Source organism: Odocoileus virginianus, chromosome 16, assembly GCF_023699985.2.
Source record: "Odocoileus virginianus isolate 20LAN1187 ecotype Illinois chromosome 16, Ovbor_1.2, whole genome shotgun sequence".
NCBI lineage: Eukaryota > Metazoa > Chordata > Mammalia > Artiodactyla > Cervidae > Odocoileus > Odocoileus virginianus.
Window position 1 is genome coordinate 10452309 of NC_069689.1, and position 24761 is coordinate 10477069.

Consider the following 24761-nt stretch of genomic DNA (forward strand, 5'->3'; position numbering starts at 1 on the left):
ACCAGGTCCCTCAGACCCATCTGGAACGAAATTAATTACATCTACGTGTTAGTTTAATAGGAAACAATTTTACTTTCACTTGTATTTTCATTAGGGATCTTAGGGAAAAAAAGAAGAAAAAAAAACCCAACACAGGATATCAGGAAAAGGCTTTGGTTCCTCATGGCCCATTTTCTCTTTAGGCTTTTCTTGGTTTCCAGCTTCTGTTTTTAAAATTTTTTACTTGTTTTTTTTCTTTTTGGTTGAAAAATACACAAAACGTGTATTTTAAATATAAAATAATTATAGAATTTGAACATGACAAAATTTGAGAGCCACTATATATTTTGACAAAAAATATTATTATAAAATACTGTCTGCTTTCACTCCACTTACATTCAAACGCCATCCTTTTCATTTCATATCTGTTCAACCTGCCATTTGTTACATATGAAAAAGTTCGGCCGACTATTTCAGAGAATATTTGGGGAAAAAGTAAACAACCGATCTGTAAAATTTCTACGGAAGCACGCTTGCTTAGTTCACATTAGTTTTAAACACCGTGTCGTGCTTGAAATGGCAAGTGTCGCTCGTGGGCACCGCGAGGCAGCTGCCCGGACGCGGGATCGCGGCTCTCGGCGGCGGCGCGGCAGGGTCACGGACGACCTTGCCCTCGTCCCAAGGCCCGGCTCTGCCCGCAGCCCCCGGGCGTACTCCCGCTGTCCGCCGGCCCGGGTACCGCGCGGCCTTCGGGTCTTTTCCGAGGCGCACGGAGGCGCGGGAGAGAGCCCCGCGGGGACGGGATGAAGGTGCGCGGCCTGCGTTTCGGCTCCAGCCGCGGGTCCCACCTGCCTTGCCCGGCGCCACCCGCCCCCCCGTGCGCCCCAGAGCCGCCGCCACAACCGAAGCGCACGGCCAAGGCCACCTGTCGGGACACCCCGAACTCGTTTGGCTTTCCCTGAGCTTTTTATCTGCCTTCCCCATCCCGACTGGCTCCGGATTTGCAACCTCACAGGTGTAGGAACTGAGCTGGGCCGGGCTCTTGGCCTTTCGGGGACCCCACTCCCCCAGCAATGACCCCTGTGAGCTCAAGGCCGGGTCCAGGGCCACGAGCAGGGAGCGATCTAGGAAGCCGGGGCTCCGAGATCGCACTCCGCCGCCGCAGGCACTGGCTCGACCTTCCCCTAGCGCGGCGCCCCGGAGCTGTTCCGGGCGCACGGCCTCCGTCAAGTCGGGCAGGCTAGAGGAGGAGAGCGCAGAACCTGTAGGCGCAGGGCAGGAGCCCGCTGGCCCCATCGGAAGCAGGCGCGGGAGGGCAGCGCGGCGCAGACACTTGCTCTCAGCCCCGCGACCCTTGGAGGCTGGGACGCCCAGCCCTCCGGGGAGGGCGCGGCCACCCACGCCGCCGCGGCCGTGTGAACCTGGCCGTGACCTAGGCCCGGGGGCGCTGCGGGTCGGGGGGAGGGGCTCTGCTTGGCCACCATTTGCCAGCCCCGCGTCACCATCCCGAGAGACCTGTCCACAGTCGGGAGACTCCCAGGTCGACCTGCTTCAAGCCCAGCCGACCCCCAATGCCCCGAAACCCCAGGCCGGCCTGGGCGACTGGGCCCCGCAGGCGCCAGGCACCGGAGGGGGAGGGCCCCGAGGGCCTGGGGCGCCGTTCCAAAGGCCAGAAAATGGAAACTGTGCGAAAAGAATCTCCAAATCCGGCCGGGCCCAAAGCCCACCGGCTTACATAAAGCCCCAGGAGCCCGCCCGCCCGCCCGCGGCCTCCCCTCCCGGGGGTGAACAATCGGCCGGCCCCTGGCCAGGCCGTCCTGGGGTTGGCACCACCACCGACCCCCTGACCAAGGGCCTGGCGTGACCCCGGGGAGGAGAAGGGGGTCTCGGTCTCTTCCCACCGTCTGCCCCGAGAAACATTTAACTGGCCTTTAATCACATTAGCAGCCGGCCCCAATTAAGGCCGCGGGCGGGGGAGGCAGGGGAAACCGCCGGCCGTGTCACTCGAGGATAAAGGTCCTTTATGCCCCAGGCCTGGCCTGGGGCGACGCGGCGGGCCGCCGTCCCCAGCCTTTGATTGCCGGCGCCTGGGCCTCGCCGCCGCCGCCATCTCTTTGCCCCTTCAAACTACCCCCGCCCCCGGCCCCCCCTCCCCTGCCCCCACTATGCCATCGCCCTCGGGTGACCCGGTGGCCGGGCAGGGCAGCGACCCAGGCCCGGACTCGAGCCCGCGCCCCCACGCCGGCCGGGACGGCCCCCCTGCGGCCTGCGCCTGCGCGCTGGGAGCGCTCGAAGGGGCGGCTGCGGGGCTCACCGAGGGTCCCCGGGACGCGCCGCCTGCCCGCCGACGCCCAGCGCCCGGCCGGGACCCGGGTAAGGCCGCTACCCCCCAAGTGGTTCGGAGGGAGGGTGACCCTCGCCGTGGGCGGCCCGGGCAGGTCACCCGCGCTCTTCCTGGGCTCGGTCTGGCCTCCCGGGCTCGGGGTGAGCCCCGCTGGGCTCTCCGGCCGGGGCCCAGGACCAGGCGGGAGCCAGGCTGGCGGGTCTCCGGGGTCCCAGCCTCCGGCGGCGGCGTCGGGCCTCTGGCGCACGGGGAGCACCAGGCCTGGGCGGTGGGGCCGGCCCGCGGCCTCCTGTCTTGGCTCGCCGGCCAGCCGGAAAGCGCGCGCTCGAGGGCCGAGGGTCACCGCGCAGTGCTTACCTTGCTCGGACGCCGGGACCGCGCTTCCCTCGCTTCTCCTCGAGGGTCGCCCGGGGCGCGCTCTGGACGGGCCGGGGTCGTGCGAGGACAGCGGCCGCCCGCGCCGCCGCAATGCCTGCCGAGGCCGCCGCCGCCGCCGCCGGCCGCGACGCCCGGGGGGCCGCCGGGGACCCCCGCCCGCCCGCCCGCCCCACGGCGGCAGCTGCAGCCCGGAGCCTCGTGACCCCGGCCCCGACCTCCCCGCGCTCGGCTGTTTGTCTCGCACAAAAGAGAACACTCATATTTTTCTTTCCCCGGCACCGATTTAACACCCGCCCCATCTCCCCTCCCCCAAATTACCCCCCACCTCCCACACGCTTCGCTGAGAACCGCTTTCTCTCCGCACACCCACTTTGTCTCGCCTTTCTCCACTCTTGAATTCCGTCGTTGTAGTCGAGGATGTCAGCATAGCTTAGAAAGTTTCATAGAAAGTCAGAAAGCAATTAGAGAGGCCCTATTATTGGAGTTTCGCTGGTGCCATGGAATCTTTTAAAGGACAGCCTGAAGCACCGAACACAATCCCATTAAGCCGCCCAGACTCCCACAGTCCTCAATAGGGGTGCTCAATACTTCCACAGACTTTCGCGGCTCATGGGGGAACCGCGGGGTTTCAGTCCCCAGTTCCGCAGCCCACTCAACAACAGCGCGGCCTTGAACCTCGCATTCCTTCCTTTCTCATCGGAATTTCCATTGGGAAAATGGCTTGCAGGGCCGGAGTGGACATTAATTAAAGTCTGCCGAGCGGGCCGAGGTCTCCGTTTGACAAGGGCTATGAAAACCTCAAGCAGTTTCATAAGTAACTCCCCATCCTGTTTATTTGAAGTTTTTCTTTTTTTTAAGTTTTAAAAGTTTTTTTTTTTTCTTTTCTCCAGCCACTTTCTACAAATGTGAGCGCGATTGAAATCAACTTTTACCTCTGTCCGCTTTCAAATCGATCAGCTGATGTTTGGAAAATGGGTCAAAGAAATTATGCTTTGCTGAGATAAAGACCACGTATGACCAAAGTTTCAGCTTAATTGAATTTTAGTGCCAAATTATAACTCACTGAATAACTGGACTTGGGCGCAGGAGGGGTGGAGGAGAAGGCAGTGAAGGACAGGCAATTCTAATGGAAATCCAGCCACCCTGGACTGGGGTCCTGTAGCCGCATGGGTACAATAAGAACTGCAGCTCGATTCCAAGGGAGTGAGGTTTATCACACTGTGGCTTTCATGTGGGAAAACGGGGTTGGCCTCACTTGGATCTGTGGGTTTGGGTTGATATTCCTGGGTATTATTTTATGTAGCAGGCAGCTCTTCTATAGAGCATAGCTTCTCCTTTCTTGTTGTTGACACTAACTTCTGTTCTTGCCAATAAAAATTAATCTCTTCCTTTAGAAGTCAATGTGTAAAGAAAGCAGGTGTTTTGAAGAGAGAAAGTATTTAAAAAATAAAACAGGTACTTGATTGTCAAAGCAAAATGCCGGGTTTAGAACAATTAGGATTTTGCTCCTGGTGTATCATCACAGATGTTCATTTTATTAAATAGACGTTTGTATCTGGCAGTTTCTGGATTAATTTCAGGAAGGGAGAAGAGGTGATGGGTTCATAATGAAAGAATTACAATTTAGGTGGTAGTGCGCTGAGCCTCAGTTGCAGGCAGATGGGTTGTTTGCTAAATCTATAAGGGGAATAATTAAAAATGAGCATGCGAAGGATGTTTAATTTTTGGATAGTTTGTATTTGTCATCAATTATTTGGAGCTTTTTCTCAAAGTTGCCTCCTTTTCTCTTGTTTCATGGCCCATCTTGGCCATGCTGCCTCCAGGCTCAGCCCCCTGGCCTCTGACCTCTTGCTTTGCATGCACGCTGCACCCTCAGCCAGCCTACTGGATTTTTACATCCGTTCTGCATGCATACATAGGGACCTCTCCCCACCTGGGTGATTAGAAAGGGCAGCAGGCTACCCTGCCTCCACCCCACCCCCCACTCCACCCCAACACACACACACACACAGATCCAACCTCGGGCACTTTCTAGCCAGGCCTTCAACACTTCCTGCCTTGGCCGGCCGTATCAGTTTCTTCCCTGATTCTTAACCAGCTTTTCTTGGTTCTGCCTGTTAGGCGTCCCTCACTCCCTCTCCCCACCTGACACACCTTCCGTCTTCCTGTCTGTCTGTCCAGACTGCTGTTCTCAGACAGACCAGGATCACAGCCACATTGACCTGGCCCCCATTGGAACGGGGGGCCTCCTCTGCTCGGCCTTTAGGGAGGGCCCTGTGCTCCAGTCTGCGTTTCATTGCCTTGTGCTTCCTCTCTCGCCATAGCTGTACTTCGGGGATGTTTCCTGTAGGAGAGAAAACGACAGAGGCGCCTCGAGGCTAGGTATCATTTTACACTGGTCCCGGGGTTCTGTCAGCACCCCGCACCCACAGAGTGGGCCGTCCATCAGTCAGCCGCACGTGGATGTGTAAATCAGAACCAGGTTTGGGTGGGCAGCCACGGGTGCGCCTGGTCCCTGGAGGTGTGAACAAAGTCCACATGCTTCTGCGCTGAACTCAGAGGACCCGTCCCTGGACTTTTTCAAACAACTTAAAACTCTTTAAATTCAATGGAATCTTAAACTGTTTAAAAAAGTGAATATGACTCAGTTGGACTGCAAGAGAAAGTGGAAGAAAAACAAACAAAAGCAAATCCAGAAATCCAAACAGTTGAGTCTGCTTTGGGTAGTCTTGATTTGCCCAAGAAAAGGAGCAGATCCCTGTGAAACAAGCAAAAGATTCCAAAAGTGCTGCGATGTCTCGTTTTCTGGCAGGTTACCTGCACGCGGTGCTGCTGGGGCTGGCTTCTAGAACGAGACTGTTCATCCCTGCAGTCCTGAGTTGTTTAGGAAAAGTGCCATTCAGGACTGTCCCCATGTGCCCGGAGAGGCTGAAGACAGGCACCTTCTTCAAAGTGCATGCCTTACTCTGGATCCTGCCGAAAACCTGGCGACAGGCCTGGCTCTGAAGAGGATGACGAATTCCAGTCTGGTCAATAGCGTGCGTGATTAAAGTAACAAGATAAAGAATGATGCGAACAAAGGCACCTTCAAAACTCTTCAGGGAACAAAGAGATGAGCAATTGCTGCGGTACAAGAAGAAATGAAAATGATGAAAATAACTCAGGAACTTGAAGGAGGAACATTTAACATTTAGAATTCAGTGCAAATGTGTTAACAATCCATCTGTGAGCAAGGTGTCTTTTCTCACCACTTAATCAAATTAACCAAACCAGGAGTGTTAGCATTTAGAGATGCAGCATGGTTCAGAAGGAGGCTATCCCAAGAGTCTTTCCGTTCAACCAAGACACTGAACTTCTTTCTGGAGTATCAGATTCTCAGCTCAACGTTTGCAAGGAACAGTAAGGTACATCAAGAGAAAAAGCAGGTATACAAGACACACAGCTGGACTGGAGGATCACCAGGTTAAAATGCACATGTGGCACTCTCTGCGAGCTGTTTTAAAAACTTTGAAAAACTTCTTCTCTTTCTCCCCAAGGAGCAGTTTCAACAAATGGCTGGATGGTTTAAGTCTTTGCCACCTGTGAGATCCCCAACCTTCTTCTCCTGTGTCTCTTTGACTGGGGCTCTAGACCGGATGAAATGCGGATTCTGCTCGCATTATGTTTTTTGAGAACAGTTGCAGTGTTATGATTTTGTCCCAATCAGCCGTTTAAGAAAATATGTAGGTTCCTTTTAAATGGGTTCACTCGGTGTCCTTCTAGGGGACGGAGAAAGAGAGAAATAAAACAAGGCAAAAGTTCCTCCTTGAGACTTGATGGTTCAACGCAGGGTTAATATTGGGATCTTGGGCTGGTGATGGGTGAATGGGTGCCGTGTGTTGGGGGTTTGTTAAGGACAGCTGTGGGTCAAGGCCAGGTCATCCTTTTAGTCCTAAATATCACCCTTGTTATTCACAGTAATTTCGGGGCATCTTTGTCCTGATCAACCACCAGGCCCCTTGCATCCGATTTTGACCTTACTGGTTTACACAACCTTTGGGACTTGTTGTTTTCCAGAGCTTAGATTTTTTTTTTTCTCACATTTTAAAAGGAGGGTACAGCGTAAAGACTGTGTCTTATGGAATCCTATAGCCTGGGAGTGTTCCCTTATCAAACCTGTGGGCATTTTCACAGTAAACATATGCATCTTCACTTTCAGAGGCATAAAAAATTGAGACTATAAATAACCTCACGTCAGGATTGTGTGCTAAATTTAGGAAACAAAGTTTGATTTTCATTTTTTTTTTTTTTTTTTTTGAGTTTGGGGCTCGCATGTGAGGGACTGTGGTCTTGGATTACAGAACCCTGCCTCTTTTTCTTAAATAAAAAAGGTGCCGATTTCGAGGATCCTTCAAGATCCTTTCACGTGGGTCAGTTTTAACTAGCATTAGTCTTTGTTTAGAGAATGCTTATATATTTTCAGAGAATTCACAGTAACATATGGACTAAAGACCACGCTTAGCGTATCAGGAGAGCTTGTTCTGACATTTCCAAGGTCCTCTTCCACGTGTCCTGCTGTAGGTAGGGGAGTGGGAGCCGGAGGCATCCTCCTGGCTGGACAAAGCACCAGGGACAGCAGGTGACCTCCGATGGCCATGTCTCATTCCTCCCCCTGCCGGGAAAGTCTCCGAGGCTGAAAAAAGCAGCAAGTGACTTCATTTGCCTCTGACCTTTCGAACGAAAATAAACTGTACATGACTAATAGAACCTAAGGTACTAAGAGGTCCTTAAAATGATGGAAATTGGCCACCAGCATGTGGGCAGACCTCCTGCAGCGGGGAGAGGCTTGGTTACATAACCCCTACTATCCCATCCAGTTTTGACTCAGTAAGCTGGTGTGACCTATATTAAGTTCTAATAAACATCAGCTGTTTCAAGAGATACACATACTTTGCACAGAAACAGCCACCATTCCGATTCAAATGGGACTGGGATGTATATTTTAATGGTGACATTTTTGTTTTGTAGGAAAAGTCACCAGTTGTTTGTGAATTTGATTGCATTCTTTTAGGCCCTTAAGGGCCAATTATTAATAAACGCACACAGACTGTGTGCCCTCTTGGAAATGTCAGAAGTCTGCATTCTATTTTACGTTGTGCTGGACACAAGTGTTTGACCTACAGGAACACGTGCAGGTAAAGTGGAAGCCCTGGAGAGAGGACCGATCTACGAGGCCGGGGTTCAGTTTTGCAGGCAACACTTCGGGACCCCATTCAGTAGCTCAAAGCAAAAATGGTCCTGTCTTAGTGATGTGGCTTTTAGGGGGGTTATTGGGGTTCTGTGTGCATTCCAGAGGTCCTGGGTTTAGGACCTGGGGGTCCTGGAGATGTCTGCTTACACTCATGAAAGAGGAAGAGAGGGGGCCCGCAGTCCCTGGGTTTGAAAGGGCTGGGAGGGGGGCGGACGGGAAGCATCAGCTGACAGGCACTCTCCTGGTGTGTCCTGGAACTTTCCAGAGAAGCAAGATGGACTCGAGAAAGGTGGTTGAAGTGGTGGCATTACGCCTGATCTCTCACCCACAGGTCTGGCATGCTGCAGTTCATGGGGTCGCAAGGAGTCGGACATGACGAAGTGACTGAGCAACCATATATATTTAAGCACATGCTGCTTGGAGGCACCGACCATAGAAAGCTTTAAAACCTGGCCAATAACCACCTCCAAAGGAGCAGAGGCCATGTCTGCCCCATGGCAATATTCTCATCTAAACTTCTTTGTATTTCTCACGTCAGTGCCATTTCAACTGAAGATCTCAAGGTGTTGTGTCCAGCTCTTTATTCGAGTGAAGCATCTCTTTCATTTTGCATGATTAAGATTTGGGTGGGGAAGCAGCTGAAGGTGTGGACAGGAGAAGAGAGAGCCGGGTTACACAGAAGGTCAGTGGGCTAGAGGACTGGGAGCTGCAAATCCCGAAACTGCCTGAGGCAGGGCGGTGAAGTCACTGCTGTCAAGGTCAAGAAGAAATCATCTCTGCCTCTTCCTGGCCCAAGGCCTGGTGAGAGCCTCAGAGCACTGGTTACATGGCAGAGGGGCTGTGTTAGATGCAGCAACATGGGACAATTTTGGGGAACCCATCATCCAGGCTGGGCAAGGAGGGGACACTTCCTTGGAGAGGTGTGGCATTAGTTGGCATTGATCAAGACAAGGGATGCTGTGGGGTGAGGCATGAAGAGGACAGTCCAGGGAGAGGAAACAGATGGCCTGAGAAGGGATGGTAGGGTCTCCGGGGACCCCACTTCATCACCAGGCCTCCATCCTCAGCTGCAAGTCGATTGGGTGATCTCTTTCCCTGCAGCTTGATCTGCATGGCTTCCCAAGTGGTGCTAGTGGTAAAGAACCTAGCCGCCAGTGCAGGAGACGTAAGAGACACTGGTTCCATCCCTGGGCTGGGAAGATCCCCTGGAGAAGGAAATGGCAACACGCTCCAGTATTCTTGCCTGGAGAATTCCATAGACTGAGGAGCCTGGTGGGCTACATTCCACAGGGCCACAGTCAGACATGATTGAGTGACTACTTGCCCTGCATAAGTCTATCCTGGATTGCAGCACATTCAAGGTCTGTAGACTTTAACAGGTACTCACAGAAGAGAAGGTACTCACAGAAGAGAAGGTACTCATTGGAAGGACAGATGCTTAAGCTCCAATACTTTGGCCACTTGATGTGAAGAACCGACTCACTGGAAAAGACCCTGATGCTGGGAAAGATTGAGGACAGGAGGAGAAGGACAAAGGATGAGATGATTGGATGGTATCATTGACTCAGTGGACACGAGTGTGAGCAAAGTCTGAGAGATAGTGATGGACAGGGAAGCCTGGCGTGCTGCCGTCCATGGGGTCGCAAAGAGCCCCACGACTGAGCGACTGAACACCACCACAGAAGAGAAGCACCTGATGGACAACTTCCCAACATTTGATACGGGGGGATGTTTCCAGATTCTTATTCGTGGGCCTGGTTGGCTTCAGCTCAGCATCTCTGTGCATTGTCTTTAACTCACCTGTTTAGTGAACCTTTGTTGAACATCTAATGGCCCAGGCACAGGGGCACAGGCGGGTGGATGGGCACAGTTTCTGCCCTCCTGGGGCTTGCAGTCTTCAGAGGGAGGCTCTTCAGGGCAGATTCTTCAGCAGCATCGTGTGACCCCGGGGGCCTTTTAACACCTGCTGTTTCAGTGGCTCAGATGGAAAAGAACCTTTAGCAGACACCTCCAGGATCCCTGCCGTGTGCCAAGGTGCCCTGTGAGGTGCTGGTCCTGGCTCCCAGCGAGTTCGGGGCTGGGTGGGGAAGGTCAGGGAAGGTCATTTGAGTGTTAGTGGTGGAAGAGGTCGTGGGGCCCCACGGAGGGAATATTCAGTGCTATGCATGGGGCATTCCAGGAGGAGGGGAGACCACTACAATGCTGACTGGAGCACAGTACGCCCTTTGGGGGCTGGGGGAGAGGGTGGGATGGTAGTGGTGAGGGCCAGAGTCGGGTGGCAGGGGCTGGCTTCTCCTGGGCTTGTCTGCAGTCCTTGAGTTACATACTCCAGATGACAAGAATTGTGAAGGCTGAGGTCATCTCATTGAAGATGTTCTACTGAATTAAGTTCATGTTTTCTATAAAATGTTCTGCAACGTTAGGTATAATTAGACATCTCTTAAAAGAAAAATCTCATTTCCCAGATGTTACCTGGATAGCTTATTTCCATGTCCAGCTAACCTTCCTGCTGAATAAAGATTTCCATTGTGGAATGCCAAGAGCTGGTAGGGATATGGTCCTTTTCTGGGACAACAGTGGGATCAGTCATGCTGATAAATGTACCCGGCTATCGCTATCGCAGGTGGCTGCAGCTGGCTTGCTTGGGTACCACTTCTGGGATGAGGAAGGAGGCGGCAATATGAGGACAGCAGTGGGGACCAAGGTGCTCCCACTTTTCTGGAGCCAGCTGGTCTCAGCTTGCTGTGATATGAGCTTGCTATCACTTGGGAATCAAGTGATCACAGTTTTTGAAGGTGTTTCCCTGCAAGTTTCCTATTTTGTTTTCCCTCCTGGAGTGTGAAAGAGTCTTCTGCTCTGAAGCTGTGGATGGCAGCAGTGGCCGAAGCAGCTGGTCAGCTTGCCTGTCACTCCCTCTCAGCCCCAGAGAGCTCCCAGTCTATACAGTGAAGTTGATTTGTGGGCTCAGCTGAATGTTTTTCCTTTCCTTTTTCTCTTTTTTAAAAGAGCAACTGGTTAGTAATTAGTTGTTCAATTCGTCTGTTTTTCTCTTAAATTTTTTTTTTTATGTGGTAGAAGTTTTATTTTTTTTCTGGGCAAATTCTCAGGGTTTAATTGCACTTAAAAATTGTGGAGCCTGTCAGAGTAAATTGCAGATAGAATAGTTTTACCCAATAAAACTAGTCCTGTGATTGTCACCATTGTCAGGCTTCTCAGATAAAGTTGTGGGAAGGAGAATTTAAGTCTGCACGGTGAACCACACTGCAAATCAGTATTCAGCACGAGGCTCATCACGCTCAAAGACAGATACCCAGGGTAGCAGCTTTGATGTTGGAGAAATCAGACATTGATTTTAAAATGATTTTTCAAATGCTGCCCACCTAAAGAAAAGGAGAAATGTCTAACCCAATGGGTTTAAGGTTAAAGCAGTGCAATTAAAAAAAATTACTGAAATATAATTGATTTGCAATGCTGTAAAGTAGTGTAATTTGTGAAAAAATTTTTAAAAGGCAAAAGCCATTTTATAGCATGTTAAAAACAGTAAAGCATCAGCAATATTAGCTACTAGCTTCATGCAAAGTTGCATCTGCTCTTTGGCTCAGTTAAGTTTCTGTTTATTCCTGGGAGCAAATGAGATCGCTGTATGTCCTAAGTGGCTCTAGCCTTTTCTTGGGCCGTGAGAAAAGGTCCCCTCTCACCCACCCACACTTTCCAAGTAGTTTGTGTGTGTGTGTGTGTGTCTTCAGTCGCTTCAGTCATGTTCAACTCTTTGCAACTCTACGAACTATAGCCTGCCAGGCTCCTCAGTCCATAGGGTTCTCCAGGCAAGAATACTGGAATGGGTTGCCATGTCCTCCTCCAGGAGATCTTCCCCACCCAGGGATTGAACCTGACTCTTCTGTGGCTTCAGCATTGCAGGATGATTCTTTACTGCTGATTCACTGGGGAAACCCATCAAGTAGTTTTTATCCCCTAAGAAATAGTTTCATCTTCTCTTCCTCCCTTTTTAATAAGGGAGCTTCTAGTGCTAGATCTGTCTTCACAAAAGACAGAACTTTCTAGAATATGCAGCTTATCTTTCAACCCAACTTGGATTTCTGGGGACAATAGTGGATTCTATACTTTTTATTCTTCCTCCCAGAGTCCAATGCTTGTATTGACCAATAATAAACTTCAACCAATTATTGGATCTACTGAGGATGGGAACTCATTCCTCTATTGTTTGAAGTAGTTTTTAAGTTAATTATATTATGTGGATCTATTGCTAATCTGTAATACACATTTATATTTCATGTGGTTCCCTATAGGTCAGGATGGACAGGGAAAAGCACCTTCCTTACGCAAAAAGTATCGACTCGTTTCTGCTCTTCAGCATTGTGGAGAAGGTGAGTTAAATAATAAGTGGCGAAGCTGTTGGAACTTAAGGAGAAAGATGTTGAATGAGAGAGAATACAGGAACTTCCCTGGTGGTTCAGGGATTGGGTGGAGCTTCACCTTCAGTGTGGGTTCCATCCCTGGTCAGGAAGCTCAGATCCCACATGCCTGGAGGCCAAGAAACCAAAACATAAAACAGAAGCACTATTATAGAAAATTCAAGGAAGACTTTAACAATGATCCACATCAAAAAAATCTTAAAAAAAAAAATCAGTGCAATTTAAAAAAAATGAGAGAGAGAGAATATGGGTATCGCCTAGGAACTGGAAGCCTGGCCCCTGGAAGCTGACTGCCTCAGGCCTGGCCAGGCTCGGCAGCCTCGAGCTGCGCTGGGTAAGATCTGTGACCCAGATGGACTCAGCGTGGTGCCCGACACAGCACAACAGGTAATCGAGTGTGTGATCATGTTTATAATCAGTCGTTAAGGAGAAAACTTTCTCTCACAAAAACAAAACTAGGAGAATGAAGGTGACTGTGTATTTGTCTGATGTGTGTTAGTCGCTCAGTCGTATCCGACTCTTTGCAACCCCATGGACTGGAGCCCACCAGGCTCCTCTGTCCGTGGACTTCTCCAGGCAAGAATCCTGGAGTGGGTTGCCATTCCTTTCTCCAGGGGATCCTCCCGACCCAGGGATCCTACACTGCAGGCAGGTTCTTTATGGTCTGAGCCTCAGGGACGCCCTATTTGTCTTATGAGTGATATATATTTGTTTCCCAAATGGCACGTCAAGAGTACTACTTATAATCAGTTAATATAATTATGTACATTTTGCATATCCGAGTCCTAGAGATTTAAAAATTGGTTGCCCGTGGAAGTTATTGGGTTATGTGTCTGTTTGTCTGCACATTTAGTGTATCCAGCCACTTTATGCATTTCCTATACATTTTGTGGGCTGCCAGATAATAACAGCAGGGCTGGCATCAGCTCTATATCTGCTTGGGAATGACCATAAACACCACCATGGAAACTGAGAGCTCTTGCGTGTGGGCACATGCCTCTCTGCCAGCTGCAGAAGAGCAGGGGGCTGTTTAGGAGAGGCTTGGGAGATGGGGGCTCAGAGCCGTGCCCCCTGCGCCCCTGCGGGAGGCGGGGGGAGGGCTTCCCTCCTCTTCCTCCGGGTGGAAGGGGGCAGCCGGGGCCCCAGGGCCAGCACCCCAGGTGCACCTGGCAAGTGGTTCTGGTGCCAGCTAGGCCCTGGCAGAGGGAGTCACGAGCCGGGTGGAAGGGAGGAACGTGGGCCACAGAGGAGATCTGCCCCCCAGCCCTGGGCCTTGGACAGCCTTGGGACCTTGCAGAACTGCCTCTCCCTTCTGTTGTGTGAAGACTAGCTCATGTCACCCAGGTTCGTTGCAATGACCTGCCATTCCCCTTTAGAAGCCGGTGGGAGAACGAGGCTGCTGAGTATAATAATGCCACATCCTAGCTGAAAAGGAGGCAATTGCTTTCTGAAATAGTTACTTGTTTATAAGTGCCGGAGGGAGATAAAACAATTGGATGTCTGATAGAAGTAGGAACATGTTTCGTCCAGTCCTGCCTTCTGTACATCTATTTCGCTGAGTGTGCCGTTTTTCACAAGAGCGTTTCCTACCTTGGGGTCATCTTTGTGCTGGAGATTACAGAAAGCCAGCTCACATCATAAATTGCTTTGCCACAAAAAGGCCCTTCCAACTTCTCACATTATGGGCCAGAATTTTTTTTTTTTTTTTTTTACGTTCAGATGCCTCCCTCCCCAGTTCATCCCTGATAACCGGGCAAGATAATATTGTAAATGTCGAGGGTCTTTATCTATAGACAATAGAATAGGCCCAGTGTTAAAATATCTTACATGCCTCATATTTTAGGAAACACACACAATATATACGATTGATTTACTCTCAAGCTATATCTTAGGTTCAAATCTGTCCACTAAAAACCCTTCTGATGACATATTTGAGATAAATACGGTAAAAAAAAAATAGGTTGAGGATTGGATCCACAAATATAAACCAGTTTGTATAAACCACTGTTAATGAGCAGTTGTTTGATTTCATCTGGGTAATACTGAATGCAGTTTGTGTGTGTAGACAGACTCTCAACATGAATCTTGTGTATGAAGAGACACTTTTAAAAAAAATTATACTTACTTTGTATTGGAGTATAGTTGATTTCCAGTGTTGTGTTAGTGTCAAGTGCACAGCTAAGTGATTCAGTTATACGTACATCCACTCTTTTTCAGATGCTTTCCCCAGATAGGTTACTACAGAATACTGAGCAGCATTCTCTGTGCTCTATGGTAGGTCCTGAAAAGACAACATATTTGATGGAAGCTCTGAAGCAGGATTATGTGCTACATTTTCATAAGGTGTCACGTTCAATTCTTCTGCAGCTCCTACTGTCTGTCCCGGAGGTGTCTTCAGTTACTTAGCCTTGAGGCTAAAGGGATTTAATGAGAGCTGACTTCATGGTTGGGCCTGACACTCTTCTGAGGGCTCTGCCTGTGTTGACTCATCAATTTCTGGTCTCCATCTGGTGAGACGGGGCCTCTTATTATCTCCATCTTATAGCCGAGGAAGCTGCAGCTCCATGAGGCTAAATGCCTCGTCCACCATTGAGGGGGGATTCACACCAGATGCTAGACTTCAAGAGCGTGCGTGCTTCTCAATATTAAAGAGGAATCTGGGGATTCTTTGTTTTCGACGGCAGCTTATTACGTTACCAAGTCTGTAATAATAACTATGAATGGGTGTAAATTAGGACTACTGGGCAGATGTCACAATGGTAAGTGTTTTGAACTTCTGCTTGAAACACAATTCTGTTGACAGGGAGCCAGCTATAGCCATGGAAGTCAGAAACACTCACCCATGATGATCAGAGGATGTCTCCAGACTGGATTTGTCCTGTGAACATGTAAGGGAGAACTAATGTTATAAATACAGACCCTACAGACATAAGAACTGTGAGTTAACACTTGATAGGGGAGAGTTAAAAATACCACTTTAACTAAAAAAGCACTCTAGGTTTATCATGCCCTCTTACCTGCCGAGTGTTGAGAGAGTCTTTCTCAGGAGCCTGAGAAAACCAAGTCAAGAGAGAATAAAAACACTTCTGGATGGATAGGAAGAGACTTATCAATGTGCAAGCGTTATAAGAGGGAGAGAAAAAGTGAACATTTGCAAAGAACAATCCTCCATTTCTCAAGGATGCCAGGAGTTTCAAAGGGAGCAAGTTAAACACCAATTTGGGGAATACTAGTGAAGGGCAGTGACGCTTGAAAGTGAAAGTTGCTCAGTGGTGTCTGACTCTTTGAGACCCCATGGACTGTAGTCTGCCAGGCTCCTCTCTCCCCAGAATTCTCCAGGCAAGAATACTGGAGTGGGTAGCCATTCCGTTCTGCAGGGGATCTTCCCGACCCAGGGATGGGACCCACACTACAAGCAGATTGTTTGTGACACTTAATGAAATACTGATAGCTGGTTCCATGCTACTGAGACCAGAATGGCTCCCTGGGACTTCCTCACACAATCCTTGGGACAGACCAACAGACTATTTGCGGGAGTAGCCAGGTAACTGCATTTCTGACTTTTGTGTATTTCAGCACATTAGATTTAGTGGTTAAGTGAAGTCACACATGCATCCATGCTAAGTCTCTTCAGTTGTATCTGTTGTGGACTGTAGCCTACCAGGCTCCTCTGTCCATGGGATTCTCCAGGCAAGAATACTGGAGTGGGTTGCCATGCTCACCTCCAGGGATCAAACCTGGGTCTTTTACCTCTCCTTCACTGGCAGGCGGGTTCTTTACTGCTAGTGCCACCTGGGAAGCTCCTCAGTGAAGTCACTGATCATCAAATATCCTCAAAGGAACCCCCCCCCCCCAAACAATCCCTCCACATTGGAAGGGTCCCAAGAACCTGGGTGGGTGAGGGGTGGGAGGTGATGCCTCTGTGACTTTTAGGCTCTGGGTTGGTCTCATTAGGGAATCAGACATGTTTGTGCTCATTTCAAAGCAGAAGAAATACACTTTTAAAGGAAGAAGGGAAACTCAGCTCTCATCCTGCCCACTGGAGTCCATGGCATAACTTCCAGATGGTGATATTCAGATTCTTTTGATATTCCTCCAGCTAGGAATATGAAATACATACGAGAGAAAAAAAAACTTAAGCCCTGGGGGAAAAAAGATAAGCGCATCCTAATGACTAACAATCCCTTGTCTGTATTTAATGAAGTGTTCACCTTCTGGTGTGAATGTCTGGGAGTCAGCTATGGGTGATACTGCAGTATAAACTTCACATGGCCCTTCGCGGTGCCTGACTTCATCTGCCTGCTTGCTCTGCCTTTCCAGTGCTCAGAGCAGGGTGTGGGGTGGTGCAGATGCTCAAACTATTGATGGCCAAGTGACCGAGTGATTGACAGGGATGAGTCTAGAATAGGAGGCATTTGACAGAGAAGTGCCATTTAGGTACTGATTAGAAAATACATCAGTAGACCACGGAGACCATCACAATGGCATCTGCTAATGCAACCTTCTTTCACTTTTCCCTAGGTTCTTTAACAGCTGCAGAAAAATCAAGAAGACCCACAGGCAAATTTCAAAGAACACACAGCTAATTTACAAACAAGGGGGAAACAGAACTTTGAGAAACTCAGCGGCTCCAAAAACTGCAGTAGAAGGGAAACAATTCGGAAAGAGGCCTCCGCGGTGAGTGCAAGCCGTGTTTGCTTTTCAGTGGTGATTTCTGAGGATTAATTTTGAGAGGGAAGAGGGACTTTACTCCTGTGTGTAGGATGGCTCTCCATCATGAACCGTTGTTTTAACGGACTAAAGAATTTGTTTGGCACACACTTGCTCAGAACCCAAGGGAAAAAAGCCAAGTTCCCTTGAGGCTGTCAGCCCCCGAGGACAGGAGTCAGTCTGAAACGTCTTAGCTTTAAGAAGGTGGCAGAATTACATAATTATTCACAACTCAGAAGAAATTAAAATACCTCTTCCAAATATGAAGTTGTGAGATAACACAAACCACAAATTCTAGACTTTCAGAGAGCGCGTGCCTTGTTCGGCCTCCTACGCAGAAACCCACAGCAGAATGTGTGTGCGGCGAACACGTGGCTGCGCTGCCCTTGCTTCCCCGAGTCCTTCCGCGCACAGGAGGGTCCCATCGCGCCCAGGAGGGCCCCTCAGCCCGGCTCCTTCGCGATGCCCAGGGATCTCAAGATGGAGCATGTCGGAGAAGCAAGTGGTCATCACAAGGCCCCTGGGACCACGGAGGAACCACTGCAGGAGGTAAGGAACAGCCTAGAAAGTCCTAGAATAAAGGCACAGCACGATGGGATGGACATGGGTGGCGGGGGGTGGGTTGAGAGTATGGAGAAATGGTTACATGGGCCCAAGGAGTCTGTCTTTTTTTGGGGGGGAGACGCCTATGTGCGCTGCTTGCTCATCATATTTGTGAATAACTTTGAAAATCATCGGTAAAAGAAAGAAAGAAAGAAAATCATCAGTAAAGTTGCTCAGGCATATCCATCGAGTCAGTGATGCTATCCAACCATCTCATCCTATGTCGTCCCCTTCTCCTCCCGCTGTCAATCTTTCCCAGCATCAGGGTCTTTTCTATTGAGTCAGTTCTTCGCATCACGTGGCCGAAGTATTGGAGTTTCAGCTTCAGCATATGCCCTTGCAATGAATATTCAGGACTGATTTCCTTTAGGATAGGCTAGTTTGATCTCCTTGCAGTCCATGGGGCTCTCAAGAGTCTTCTCCAACACCGCAGTTCAAAAGCACCAATAGCACCACGTTAATCCAGGTTCACTTTGAAAGCTAACATGCCAGCATGCTCCAGTTGCTCAGTCGTGTCTGACTCTTTGAGACCCCGTGGACTCTAGCCCACCAGGCTCCTCTGTCCACGGAATTCTCCAGGCAAGAATTCTGGAGTGGGTTGCCATGCCCTCATCCAGGAGATCTTCCCAACCCAGGGATCAAATCCGCTCTCTCTTTCACTGCAGGCACATTCTTTACCTCGGAGCCACCAGGAAAGCTCCTTGAAAGCTAACATCACCTGTTAAATGCCTTTGATGGATAGATGAAGCATCACTCCCTCAGCCCCACTTTGAGGATCTGCCCTGCCTCACACCCAGTACGAGGCCCTGGGGCTTCCAAGGCAAAGTAGCTGGGTCCCTGCCTGCAAGGTGTTCATGTCACTAGCAGGGCGGTCAGATGCGGACCCCGCCAGGGGCTGGACTGGCACGGGTGCGCTGTGGTCAGGAGAGGGGGGAGCCCTGGTCTGTGGGGTGGGCGTGAGCTGCAAGAGTGGGAAACCAGGATGGTGTTTGGTGAAGGGGAGGCCTCAGGGCGCAGGGCTGCAGAGGTGAGGGGGCCTGGTGACTTTGGGGGGTTTGGTGCTGGGCTGACGGGCTCCGTCTGGCCGTGGTATGAGCTGGGTCTGTGGAAGTCTCTCAGTTGGGGGGGGGCCTGGAAACCAGTGCCAAAGGAATTCACTGGAGACAGAAACTTTACCATGTTGGGCGGGGAGTGAGTGAGATGTGGAGGAAGGTAGATTTTTAAATGTGAATATCTTAATTTTATTTTACATTGTTTTAAATATGACTTTATATAGATATATTTTTTCTTTTTCAAATGGGGCACATTTTTTGAGGATGGCGGCTGTGACTTACCCCACCCCAGGTCCACGGTAGCGCACAAAGTGAGTCCTCAGTGAATTGGAAATACTCCATGTCCGTAGAGTTTCAGTAGCAGTATTCTTCCAACTTTATCTTTCTCAATTTTAATGAAAGCCTATAATCTTGACTGAGGATATGAGCTTATGAACGTGGCCAAAAAGAAGCAAGGGATGAACCCCAAATATTTCCAGTCTGCGTTTTCTCCACGTTTCCTTCTGGGTGGTGGTGGTGGGGGGGACTTCATAGAGTCCCCCCCCCCCAACCCCAGCCCCATACAGAAAGCATCTTACATTTGAGTTGCACGTTTAGAATACAAAATTCAAGAAATAATTGCCACCACATTCTACCAGATACCTACCAGCTACCAGAAGCATACAGCATGTGTGGCTGCTGCCCTCTGAGACCTCATGGTCTGGGTTTTTTGCTTAATGTGGTGGAAATTGGATGAGATTGAATTCTCTGAAGAAATGATACCCACAGAGGGGCAAGAGTGCCATCCTGTTTCTGTTTGGAAACCCTTTGCGATTTCAGAGAACTAAGAGAAACATGCCGCAATACAATGATTTTTTTTTTTATAAGCACAAGAGAGCTGTCTTCAGTTAGTCCCACCTGCGGAGAATTAACTAGCCTGCCAGTAACTCTGACGGTGAAGGGGTTAAAATAACAAATAAATGACTTTATTTAGACTTGAGCATTTCTGGCATTTTTTCTAGATTTTTTTCCCCCCACAGTATTTGATGTGACAGCTTTTGTTTGCTCACACTTGTCTCTCTTTTAAATTTCTCATATCAGCGGTAAAAGCTATTTCTTTTTTCTGTAACATCTTGAGCTTGATATCCAATGAAGGGAGAAATTGCTCTTGCATTGCTTGAAATTATATTATACCTAATTTTTAGGGGAGAAAGATGAGAGTAATTTAGATCTCCAGGCACTGAAGATTTTGCAGACAGGTCATCTGCAGCTTTATTGCTGATTAGTCATCCATAAAAGTGTTTTTACTGCGGGGGAGGTGTCGCCATTTCTAGTATTCTTTAGAAACACTGGTTTTGAGGCCCATCCAGGGAAGGGAAAGACCGTTGTCCACTGAGGGCACAGTCTGGCCTTGATGGGGCTCTGGTTGGGAGTGGAGCGCCTCTTTGCACAGAGGGAGGGAGCAAGTGGAGGGGCCGCTGGGTCTCATCTTACCTACGCCCATCAGAAGCATCACTCTTGGCGCCACTGGCGTTTAGACCGCGCATGCGCGGTTGCAGAGCCGGCCTCTTAAGTGGGCGGCGGGCTTCAGGTACCAATTATTTGTGCGTGGGGAAAGGTGCACCGGAGAAGCCTGTCATTTCTGGACTTGGCGGGCTCACTTATAAATCATGAACAAGCCGGAATTTGTTGGCTAACCATTTATAAGCAATTTTGGAAAGAAATGTGCTTCTTTCCTAACGTTTTCCTTATGGGAGTGAGAATCTGCCTGGTCTTTTCCAGTTTCTTTGACACCCCAGGGCCCCTTCTGGAGGCCCCTATTTTCCAGAGGAATTCACTTATAAGCACTGACCTTTTGGCCCCTGATACCGGAGAGGGGACGCACACAATTGGTTTGAGTGCCAGGAAATCGCCCCTCCTGCCACCCTTCCCGGGTGGGCAGGGGGTAAAATGCTTTGTGTAAATTTTAGGGCGGAGGGGCTCATTCTCTGATCCATGCCGTCTGGAGCAGCTGGTATTTCCTAAACTTTTCTGTGTATATCATTGGAAGCACAGCGTTACCACTCTAAAGAGGGACGCCGAGGAGCCAAATGCCAGTGGAGTTCTGTAATGTGGGCTGCAGTGTAAACTGTGGTAGGGTTGAACTGAGGACTCTTCTAGAAAAACCTGTAACTAATTAAGTTCTCCCTCCAGCAAGGTAAAAGCTGAGTCTGAAGTCTGTTAACACAAAGGAGAGTGAAACCTTTGTTGGTGGTTTTATATACATGTATTTTTTTTCTTTTTTAATGTAAATAAATAAAGAATTCTGGCAAGACAAAAAAAAAAAAAAAAAAAAATCATCCCCCAAACCCTCGTATCTTGTTACTGACTTAAGGAGAAAAGGAAAGATGCTGCCTTTGTTGGTTGCATGTTTCACATTGCTGAGGTCAGAACAAAACTTAGATTACCCTGTTTCAGCAACTCCCAAACCATGTTCCGGGGAATATAAGATATTTCCTGGGGAGGAGGGAGGAAAGATTTCATGGCCAGCTCAGTTTCAGAAACCTTCCATATAATTTCCCCTTCTCTGGAGATTCACGATGCTGTGTAGCTTGTTAAGAGAACGCTGTTTGCCTTGGCTTAACCCAGTGCTTTAATCTGGTGTGACCAGAGTCCTTTTTCAGCAAGGCACCTGCTCCCATCCAAGGGCACGTACCGCTTACCTCACCTCCAGCGGAAACACTCCCACTAGCAACTGATCTTCCCTGCCTGTCCTCATCTACGCTAGCTCTGTGGTTCTTTATCGACCCCGGCGGCGTTGTACAGTCTCTTGTGATGCGTGTATCCAGCTTTCAGGAAAGACTGCATGCTCCCTAAGGACAGACACTTTTCCTGTACCATCTTTGTATCCCCAGCGTGCCTGCTGCAAGTATGGCAGCATTTGATTACTATACGGTAAGTCCCCTACTTACCAACCTTCAAGTTGCGAACTTTCAGAGATGCGCACGTGCGCTCGCACATCCAGTCACATGAGTGGGTGCACGTGTCTGGCTGTGCATTGTCACTTGAGTGCATCCTCCACGAGTGGCTGTGCCTTTGTGTATGTCACTGTACAGAACTGGATAGACGACCATAGTGCAGTATCTTTATTTCAAACCCAGGGTGTCCGGAAGCACGCGTGAACGCTGCGATGACACAGCTGGTACTAGTGTACTTTCCAAGGTACTGTGTTATAAGATTAAAATGCTGAATTGTTTGTGCTTTCTTGTTTTATTGTGTGTGTTACTTGTGTGGCAAGCAGCCTGATTCATGAGAAGTGAAGCTGCTCAACTGTGTGCAGATCTTTGCCATCCCATGGACTATAGCTTACCAGCCTCCTCCGTCCATGGAATTTTCCAGACAGGAGTAGTGGAGTGGGTTGCCATGGAAAGTATTATAAACCTATTACAGTACAGTACTATATAGCCCATTCTGTTAGTTGGGTACCTAGGCTAACTTTGTTGGACTTATGAACAAACTGGACTTAACGAATGTGCTCTTGGAACAGAACTCTTTCACCTGTAGAGGATTTCCTGTCTGTTGAAAGCTAGTCCCAGGGTGGCTCATGGAAGGACCCAGGCACACTTCGGGCCTGCTAACACAGTAGAGGGTTAGGAGCAGGGGAGATGATGGGAGGGATCTGCAGAGCTAGTCCTGTTCAATTGCTTTCTCTTCTTGCATTTCACTTTCTCGGTGGAGAACACATACCTTTAGAGGGCTCTTTACGTCTCTCTGCACTTGTAAGAATAAAAACATAAAATTTTTTATTGTAAAATTAGAAAAAGAACTATTGGGTTGGATTGAGGTTCAAAGCAGAGATTCAGTTACCTGGCAGGGCTGATTCGGGAGCATCCAGTGTTTGGGGCTTTGAGCAGAGAGCATAGGGCTTGGAAGAAAAGGCTTGAATTTTCACTGCCACAAGAAATAGGAGAGTGACCGTCCTCTCTGAGGAGACTGAGGGCTGTCACCAAGAGGAGGCTGGCGAGACGCTGTGATGTCCGTTGCTTAGCATCGTGGGAAGAGCGTGGGCTTTGGAGTCTGGTGGTCTTGGCTCTGAATTCCAGCAGCTCTGCCTTTTTTTTTTTTTAAATTGAAGTATAGTTGCTTTATAATGTGTTAATTTCTGCTGTGCAGCAAAGTGACTCAGGTATGCACATATACGCATTCTTTTTTATGTGTTTTTCCATCATGGTTTATCTCAGGGGGTTGGGTATAGTTCCCGGTGCTGCATAGCAGGACCTCCATTGTGCATCTGCGCCTACGAACACCAGACTCCCAGCCCGTCCCTGCCCTCCCCGACCCCTCACCTTGGCACCCACAGGTCTGTTCTCCATGTCTGTGATTCTGTTTCTGTTTCAGAGTTGGTTCATTTGTGCCACACTTTGGATCCCACATATGAGTGATACAGTGTTTGTCTTTCTCTTTCTGACTCACGCTGTTTGTCTTTCTCTTTCTGATTTACTTCACTTGGTATGATCACCTCTGGTTGCATCTGAGTTCTTGAAGATGGCATTGTTTTGTTCTTTTTTTATGGATAACATTCTATTGTATATATATGTACCAAACTTCTTTACTCATTCCTCTGTCGGTGGACATTTACACGGCTTCCACGTCTTGGTCATTGCGAACAGTGCTTCCCACAACTCCACAGGAGCTCGGACTAGAGTTTCAGTTTATTTATTTTTCAGTGTTGAAAATATTTATTTTTAAACTTGTTAAATTTTTAAACATTCGAGAGTTATATTAATTATTTTAAAGTCTTTGAAATTTTAATTTCGATAATACCTAACTCATAAGACAATTGTAGTCTATGTAGATTCTTGTATAGCTTGACTTGCTTGTGTTCATATAAGCATGGAACACACCAGGTGTTGACATGGTTATCTGGGAGCGGCTGTCCCTGGCAGGATGGTCACTGAGGGCTGTGGTACCCAGCATCCAGGAAACCTTGCCTCCTGGCGTTTGTATGTTTGTGTACTTGCTGCCCACCGTGAATGGGGCTGGCCTGGGTCACCAGTAGGATATGACAGAATGAAGAAGGGTGACATTTTTGAGGCTCGTTCATAAATGACATTGTAGGTCCCACCATGCTCCCTTGGTTTTTGCTCTGGGAGAAGCCAGCTGCCTTGCTGTGAGAACACCCAAGGAACCCCCGGGGGGTGAGGAATCCAGGCTTCCTGCCAGCAGCCCACACCCACCTGCCAGCCATGCGAGGCGCCGTCCTGGAATCAGAGCGTCCAGCCCCAGGCAAGCCTTCAGATGATGGTAACCCCACCTGACCCCTTGACTGCCCTCCTGGGAGAGACCCTCTGCCCAGAACCACACAGCTAAGCACCCCCAAATTCCCGATCAGCAGTATCTCTAAGATAATAAATGTTCATTATTGTTCTAAGCTAAGCTCTGAGTTGCTTTGTTATGTTGTGAGAACTAATGCAAGTTAGGGAGGTGAGAAGGCAGACAAAAAGTAAAAGTCCGCACTAAAAAACCAGAGTGTGCATGATATGATTTCATTCACATGGATTTTATATAAATGTGCATAAAGAAACTAGAAAAATATATAGCCACAGACTTGTAGGAATATCTGTGTTACAGTGTCAGTTGCCAAGTGGCAGATATAAATTACAGAATAACGTGTGTAGAATGAATCCATTTTGGTAAAAGCAAGCAATAAATCAGCCTGTTTACAGAAGGGTGAGGTAGATTTCTTCAGGAGGTGAGTATAATCACCTTTGTATAGTCTTTTCTTGCATTGTTTCACTTGTTATAATAAGCTTAAATTATTTTCGTACTTTGAGACTATAGGCCTGTAGTTTAAAAATGAAAAAATAAGATGATTGAAAATGAGAACAAATGTGTTGCAGACTGCATGGCATACAGAGGCCTTCATTAAAGATTCTTTTCTGTGCGACGGACTAGTTTGGCTGTCCACATCTGGTGGTCTGGTGAACCCTGTGGTCCATTTCTCAGACTAATGTTATTAAGTCAATAAATTAAAATACATAGGCTTACAGAGGAAACCTGTTCTATTGAAATAA

The 24761-nt window shown here is 48.8% G+C and overlaps 2 long non-coding RNA genes across 5 annotated transcripts in view; one reads left to right on the forward strand and one right to left on the reverse strand.

The window, feature by feature from the left end:
* Positions 1-2846, reverse strand: part of LOC110150511 (uncharacterized) — a 37006-nt gene extending 34160 nt beyond the window's left edge. Inside the window, exon 1 of the long non-coding RNA XR_002317759.2 lies at positions 2681-2846. This is a non-coding gene — a long non-coding RNA (uncharacterized lncRNA). The remainder of the gene's footprint in view (positions 1-2680) is intronic.
* Positions 2287-24761, forward strand: part of LOC110150512 (uncharacterized) — a 233079-nt gene continuing 210604 nt past the window's right edge. For 2 of the 4 annotated variants that reach the window (XR_011491740.1, XR_011491742.1), the window contains exons 1-4: positions 2287-2352; positions 12239-12316; positions 16886-17041; positions 17373-17623. This is a non-coding gene — a long non-coding RNA (uncharacterized lncRNA). Of the gene's footprint in view, positions 2353-12238; positions 12317-15167; positions 15253-16885; positions 17042-17372; positions 17624-18342; positions 18652-24761 lie in introns of those variants that run through there. The other 2 variants (XR_011491741.1, XR_002317763.2) reach the window with 2 other exon arrangements.